At 48.1% G+C, this 7371-nt stretch overlaps 1 long non-coding RNA gene across 1 annotated transcript; it reads left to right on the forward strand.

The window, feature by feature from the left end:
• The first annotated feature begins 770 nt into the window (after positions 1-770).
• Positions 771-6582, forward strand: LOC132230671 (uncharacterized). Its single transcript, XR_009451907.1, has 3 exons — positions 771-1162; positions 4987-5173; positions 5852-6582. It is a non-coding gene; the product is annotated as an uncharacterized LOC132230671 (long non-coding RNA).
• The last annotated feature ends 789 nt before the right edge of the window (positions 6583-7371 follow it).

The raw sequence follows: 7371 nt of genomic DNA on the forward strand, positions 1-7371 counted from the left end.
TTCTGCACAGCGCATACAGAGAATAGCAGGAAATTGGGCCGACCTCTGCCCTGACCAGAATCAAACCATGGCCTCCTGGTTCATAGGTCGATATTCAACCACTGAGCCACACAGGCCGGCTGTTCCTTTTTAATATAAGTTCAATTATTTTTGCCTTCAACATTAAGAATGTAAAAATACTATATTTTATTATGCCATGATTTAAATCAGACATGATTTTACAAACTCTCAGAAATATGTAATCTTCTCTGAACTGCTGCTATTTTCCTGTAATCTGTAGTGTCTGGGCCATATCAAATTCTCAGGGCATACTGTCCCTGTTTCACTGGCCAAGGCTGTTCACATTACTGGACTAAACCCCGCTCCCCCCACCCCCATTCAGCCCACTCCACATTCCCTCAGGCCCTGGACAGAGTTGGTGCCAATCTTGCTTATGCCACTTCCTAGCTATGTGACCCAGGCAAGTTACTTAACCTCTCTGTGCTCCAATGGCCTCATCTGTAATGTGGGAATAACAATAGTAACTGCCTCCTGGGGCTGTTACAAGGATGGAATGGATATTTGAAAGAAAGCACCTGAGCCATGGTGTTACATAAATTTTAGCTGTTACAATTGGTTTTTCTATTTCCTTGCTTCCTTCCTGCTCTCCCTTCTCCCCAGCCCTTCCCCAGTCTTTCCCTCCCGCCCCCACTTCAGGAGCTCTTCCCCTTGAAGCAGGGCTCAGCTCTAAAGTCATTTCCTCTGTGATACTCCCTCCTCTGTGCCCATCACATTGTGTACACAGCTCGGTGTTGTGATTCTGGCCCCTGGTCCATGAGGTTGTCCACAGCAAGGAGGCGAACCAGCAGCACAACTCGCAATGCTCTTTCTCTCACCCAAACCCCAAGGGTGTGCAAGTCAATAGGGGTCCCCGCCATGAGGATGGTTCTGATCTTGAGGCCCCCCAAGACTGGTTACAGGATTGGACTAGTATCTGGAGGAGTCTATCCCTTTCACTTTCCAGAGTCCTGATCCCCTCCCATCTATGTTCTGAATACAGGCCTCTTTCCGCTGAAATGGAAGCTGCCAAAGCATTTGGGTAGGGCCCCCACCCACACTTCACGGGGCCAAGCTGCAGGCAGAAAGGGTGCTGGTCATTCTCACCGAGGCTCCAGAGCTCAAGGTTTGTTCTTTCACTTTCAAGGCAAATAACACGGTTGACGTCAGCCTTTTCCTCGGCACGCTGCCAGCTAGGCGTGCAGAACCCAGTCAGTCTGTCTTCTACTGAAAGTGTGCTGGGAGGGGCTCACAGTAGGCAGGTGGAGGTGGGGCGGGAGGTGGGGGTGGGAGTGGGGGAGAGAAGGGGTGGAGCAGCTGCTCCTGGCATCCTGGCCCAGCGGTTCAGTCTTCCCCCCTCCATCTCTTCTGCTTTCTCTAAAAATCAATGGAAAAAATATCCTCAGGTGAGGATTAACAACAACAACAAAAACCTAAAGAAGATGTTTGAGGTAGGGGGAGAGGTGGGGCGGGTGGTGACAACTCCAAAATATGAAAAGAAAACTGCAATAGTAAAATTAATAAATGTTTAATTACAGGTCTGCAGATCATCATATCACATCAATTAATCCAATGCAACTTAATTTTTAGATCATAACATATAAATTATAATTAATGTAAACGTTTTACAGAATAGAAATGTAAATATTTACGTATGATATGGGGTGGTGCCTAAAAAGCTCTTAAACTAGCTTCATCCATTACTCATGATTAATATCATTTTCTGGATACAAGGAAGTAATATAGATTTTTTAATATATATATATTTTTATTGATTTCAGGAAGGAAGGGAGAGGGAGAGAGATAGAAACATCAATGATGAGAGGGAATCATTGATTGGCTGCCTCCTGCCCGCCCCCTACTGGGGATCAAGCCTGCAACCTGGGCATGTGCCCTTGACGGGAATCGAACCTGGGACCCTTCAGTCCACAGTCCACAGTTTGGCTCTATCCACTGAGCCAAACTGGCTAGGGCATAATTAGATTTTTTGATAACTAGAAGAAGGAGATTAAAGAACATGGAGATAAATTGTAGGAAAGGCATCATCTGAAAGAGGACAGGGAGGAGCCAGTTGTAAGCAGTTGCCTTGGAGAAAAAATCAAAGTGAGGTCTTGGATCAGTCATTTCCCCCTCACTGGCCAGCAGGGGGCAGCTGGCCAAGGACAGCTTGATTGCTGTATGTTTGTTGGGGGGAAAGAGGAAAGGTTGGCCTTTGGGTGACTTACAGAATAGAGAAGCAATGAACAAGCAGAAATTTCTATGGACTGGGTGTTTCAAAGTCAAATTTTGTTAAATCATAGAATACTGTGTGCTGTGGTGATTCACAGATGGCTTTTAAGGTTGGATAATGTTGTAATTAATGAAGTATATGGATCTAGATGACATGCTAATTTTGACATTGGAGAAAGGAAGCTGAAAATAGGCCAGCAGCTCAGGTGGTCCATAGTGGGGAGGCCATAGGCTGGGTGTGGGATGAGTGAGGGAAGACAGAGGCCCAGCAAGATCTGGAGCTGCTTCAACCAATGAGCTGTCGGGGCCGGCCAGAGGTTAATGCCAGGATCAGAACCTGCTGTCCAGTCTTAGATCTGAGCTAAAAGAAAGTGCTGAGAAAGCACAAGGAAACCAGGAAGCACAGGTGAGAGGTAAGTTAGAACAGGACCTCTGCCCTGCAGGTCTGCCTCAGGAAATCTCACACCGTTGAAGCAGCCCAGCCTAAAACAGAAGTTCCCATTGTCGCCACCTGCAGTTGCAGATTTAACTCCCTGAACTGGAAGTGGTCCTAGGGGAGATTATAAGGGTGGTTAAGTTTCCTTTTTGATTCTTTTCCCCACCTCTTGCTACACTTCCCCCAACTTGAGCACACGGGCTTCACCCGCTTATGAAAGTCTGTACCAAGGAAATACTTTAATTCCAGCCAATTAAGGCCTGATTCTGATAAGTACAGTGACTCTTCCAAGAATATTCACATAGAGCCTAGATCAGCCATGGGCAAACTATGGCCCGCGGGCTGGATCCGGCCCGTTTGAAATGAATAAAACTAAAAAAAAAAAAAAAAGACCGTACCCTTTTATGTAATGATGTTTACTTTGAATTTATATTAGTTCACACAAACACTCCATCCATGCTTTTGTTCCGGCCCTCCGGTCCAGTTTAAGAACCCATTGTGGCCCTCGAGTCAAAAAGTTTGCCCACCCCTGGTAGACTGCTGTGGTCAAAAGGGACCTGAAAATCATAAATTCTACTAAAATTAAAAGATATACCAAAAGTACTCCATCTTGGTCGCCCCTGCGGAGTTCCTGGCGAGAGTCCCATGTCTACCCTGAAGGCCGTCCTTAATAAGATGCTCACTGCAGCAGCAACGGCTGCCCATCACGACAAGTAGTTTACATAGGTTATTTTATTTAACCCTCACAATAACCCTCTGATGTAAGTATGATTATCACCATTTTCTGGAAACAGAACTAATTCTCAGAGGCATTAAGTCACTTGCATAAGGCCATACAACTAGCAAGTAGAAAATTCACTTCTCTATGAACACAGGTTAAGATGTTGGAACAAGATCTTCCTAAGACCCTGTTCTTTCCGCTTCCCAAGCGGTCTGTTGGTGGTGGGCAGAATATGATTATGGCCCCAAGGCTCACCCAGCCCCGGGGTACACACACCCTTTTCCAGCTGCTGTGAAGATATTTCACTGAACTAATTAAGGTCCCACATTAGTTGACCCTGAAATAGAGAAAATCTGGTGTGCCTTCCCCTTTAAAGCAGGACACTTCTCCAGCTGGTGGCATAAGAGAACATCTGCGGGTCAAAGCAGTGGAGATACTCTCCCGCTGGCCTTAAAGGGGCAGCTACATGTCATGGTGAGGCCTGTGGCAAGGAATGGCAGAAAGCCACTGGCCAGCCGCCAACAAGCAAGCAGGGGCTACAGACCCACTACTGTGGGGAACTGCATTGTGCAACTGCCTGAGGAGCATGGAAGAGGGCCCTGCACCCAGATGGAGCAGCTTGGGGTGGTCAGCCTTGTGAGGCCCACACCATACCCTTGACCATGAAAACCGTGGGGTAATTCCAATGTTTGAAGCCCCTGAGTTTGTGGTAACTTGTTACACAGCAATAGGAACCTACTATGCCATCTCCTCCTTGGTGAGCGTCTTAGGTTCGTTCCCAAAGCAGATCTGAGACAAGGATTGAGTGGGAGTTTTTAGGGAGCTGATCCCAGGAAGCAGCAGGAGGGGAGTGGGGAACTGAGTTGGGGGAGGGGCGGGAGGAGCCTGCAGGCTGCATTCAGAGAGGATGGCTGCTGTGGGCACAGCTCCGCACTGGTGCCCCTGTAAGAGCCGTGAGAGTCAGGAAGCCTGTGCTTGAATGGACCCTCCTCTCAAAGGGCAGGGATTCTGGAAAGAAAGAGTGTCAAAGGAACATGCGCAGCTACCAATAGTGTCGGCTACAATTCCGTTTTTTAGAAAGTTCCTCCACATCTGCTGACACGTGCCTTTTAGACATTGGCCCTGATTTGGCTCCTTAGCTGATGCTGTCTGTCCTTTCCATACTTTGTAGATACCTGCCCAGCTAAACATTCCAGTCCCTTCCTGCTCGCACCCCCCCTTCCCGCCCCCCAATGAAACAGAATTTGGAATTAGCTATAATCTCAGGAGGCACTGGATTCAGAACTAGTCGGGTTATACTTTGTTTTCCTTTTTCTCTCTTTAAAAATTTTTTTCAATTATACTTGACATACAACATTATATTAGTTTGGGGTATACGATATAGTGATTAGATATTTATTTATCTTACGAAGTGATCACCCAGCTAAACCTAGACCCATCTGACACCATACCTAGTTATTACAATATTATTGACTATATTCCCTATGCTCTATTTTACATCCCTGTGACTATTTTGTAAGGATCACTTTGTACTTCTGAATCCCTTCACCTTCTTCGCCCATAGCTGGGTTGTTCTGGATGGAGAGCCGTGTGGAATGCAGGTCTGACCACAGGTGTCTGAGCAGCCTCATCACACTGCGACTCAGATGGAGCTGTGCTGTGTCTTTGTGGAGCTGCTAGCAGCCATCTCACCCTTCCAGGCCTGCTGCTGCCAGCGTTTGGATTGTAGAGAAGGACATGACATCCACTGGGTGAGCTCAGACACTGTCAGGGCCCCATCCGGGGGAAGGACACGTGCTAATGACCAGTTGGCACAGGTGTGTCTCAGTCTTTATACACTTAAGGTAGGCCCCATTACCAGGCAAGAGCAAAGGCACAATGAGATCAGAGGAGAACACGGGCTCTAAGCAGGTGCTCACTCCTGTGCCTTTGCTTCTTGGAGTGGCCACCTACTGTGACGGGCCCTCTGAATTTACCATTAGCCTAGTAACTCCCGCTGGAAGCTTGTTCATCGCCTTCATTCCTTACCCTTCACAGGCTGCTCTGTGGTTCAGGGACTACCTACCACAGCCCCTGCAGGCTAACAGTGCTTGTAGAGCAGTGGTTCTCAACCTTCTGGCCCTTTAAATACAGTTCCTCATGTCATGACCCAACCATAAAATTATTTTCGTTGCTACTTCATAACTGTAATGTTGCTACTGTTATGAATTGTAATGTAAATATCTGATATGCCGGATGGTCTTAGGCGACCCCTATGAAAGGGTCATTGGACCGCCAATGGGGTCGCGACCCACAGGTTGAGAACCGCTGTCTTAGAGCCATCTGGACAGTCACAGCCCGTGGACTGGGTGGAATGAGGCCACGACTCAGGGCTCTGTGGACACACAGCGTCCACCTTGGCACTCAACACGAAAAACTCTGATTTCCAGTGTTTAGGAAGAAGACTCCCTGAGCCAGTTCCCCTTGATCACGACAACATACCAAACATGAAGTTGTCTGGCCTGAAGATCTGGCCGAATGGTCCAGACCTGACTGAGTCCATCGTGCCCGGCTCCAGGTCCACCAGGATGGCCCGAGGTACGTACTTGTTACCTGCGGGGAGGAAGAGCTGGACTTAGATCTGCGGTGGCAAAGGAATCAGACAAGCTGGTGCTCTCTGCGCCTTTCACAGCAGAGTTCACTAGAGCTCATTCCAGCATGTGACATAAAAGGACAAGAATAGGGGAGAGTTGCTGCTTCATAAAGGAGCTAATGAGCAAGCTTGGCCATGGCGAACATGCAGGGTCTTAAGGCACTGTAGTGTGTTTTTTAGCCCCTGACATTTTAAACGAACGCAAGAAGCATTTCTCTGTCATTTGTATGTTCCTAATGCAGTGATGGCGAACCTATGACACACGTGTCAGAGGTGACACGCGAACTCATTTTTCTGGTTGATTTTTCTTTGTTAAATGGCACTTAAATATATAAAATAAATATCAAAAATACAAGTCTTTGTTTCACTATGGTTGCAAATATCAAAAAATTTCTATATGTGACACGGCACCAGAGTTAAGTTAGGGTTTTTCAAAATGCTGACACGCCGAGCTCAAAAGGTTCACCATCACTATCCTAGTGCATGGCATCTGCCCCTGTATGGAAAGCAAGATTGAAAGAAAAGCAAAAAACATTCAGATAATCACCAGCAGCTTCATTGTAGTACACATTGATTCTCTCCAGCTGCAGCTCGCTGTCTCCATGGTAACTGCCAGTGGGGTCGATCCCATGCTCATCACTGATGACCTCCCAAAACTGGAAATTTAAATTTAAAAAAATCACATGATGGCCTGGCGTCCTAAACATCAGTAAGGATGGCCCTTTTCTTCTCTGATGTCCTTGGGGCAGCGGCCATGGTGGTCAGATGGTCAAGGAGTCCCAGACAGACCAGGTAGCTGAGCACCCCTGTCCCTCCAGCAGAGGCTGCTGAGGGGCTTGGAAACCGGCAGAGCATGGGCCCTGTGATGGGGATAGACTGAAGAGCTGGGAGGGGCCTGAGGAAGAGGGTGGGCACAGCAGGTCCAGGCTGATGGATGGGTCCTGGCAAGACCCAGACCCAATTGGATCCCACCCTGTGGCTGCTTTGGGAATCAATGTCTCCTGGCACAAGCCCCACCCAGCCCCCCAAGTGTGCAGTTTCATGCCCCTGGCATCCGTACTGGCCTCTGGCTCCTGAGCTCAAGAGGGGGTTGCGGGGAGAAGGCAGGAGCCTGGAAGCAGGATCGGGGCAGTGAGTGGAACTGGCCCTAGTGAGGGCACAACCTCCATTGTGAACTGGCAGCAGGAATAGGGGGCAGGGAGGCTGGGTAGGCAATGTGGCGGTTCTGACAGAGACCTGTCCTTGTCCACACCCATACACCATGCTTGGGAGCCAGGAAGCCAGACTGGCATATGTCACCATGTCTAGATAGTGCTC

The sequence above is a fragment of the Myotis daubentonii genome, chromosome 3, assembly GCF_963259705.1.
Source record: "Myotis daubentonii chromosome 3, mMyoDau2.1, whole genome shotgun sequence".
In the NCBI taxonomy this organism is placed as follows: Eukaryota; Metazoa; Chordata; class Mammalia; order Chiroptera; family Vespertilionidae; genus Myotis; species Myotis daubentonii.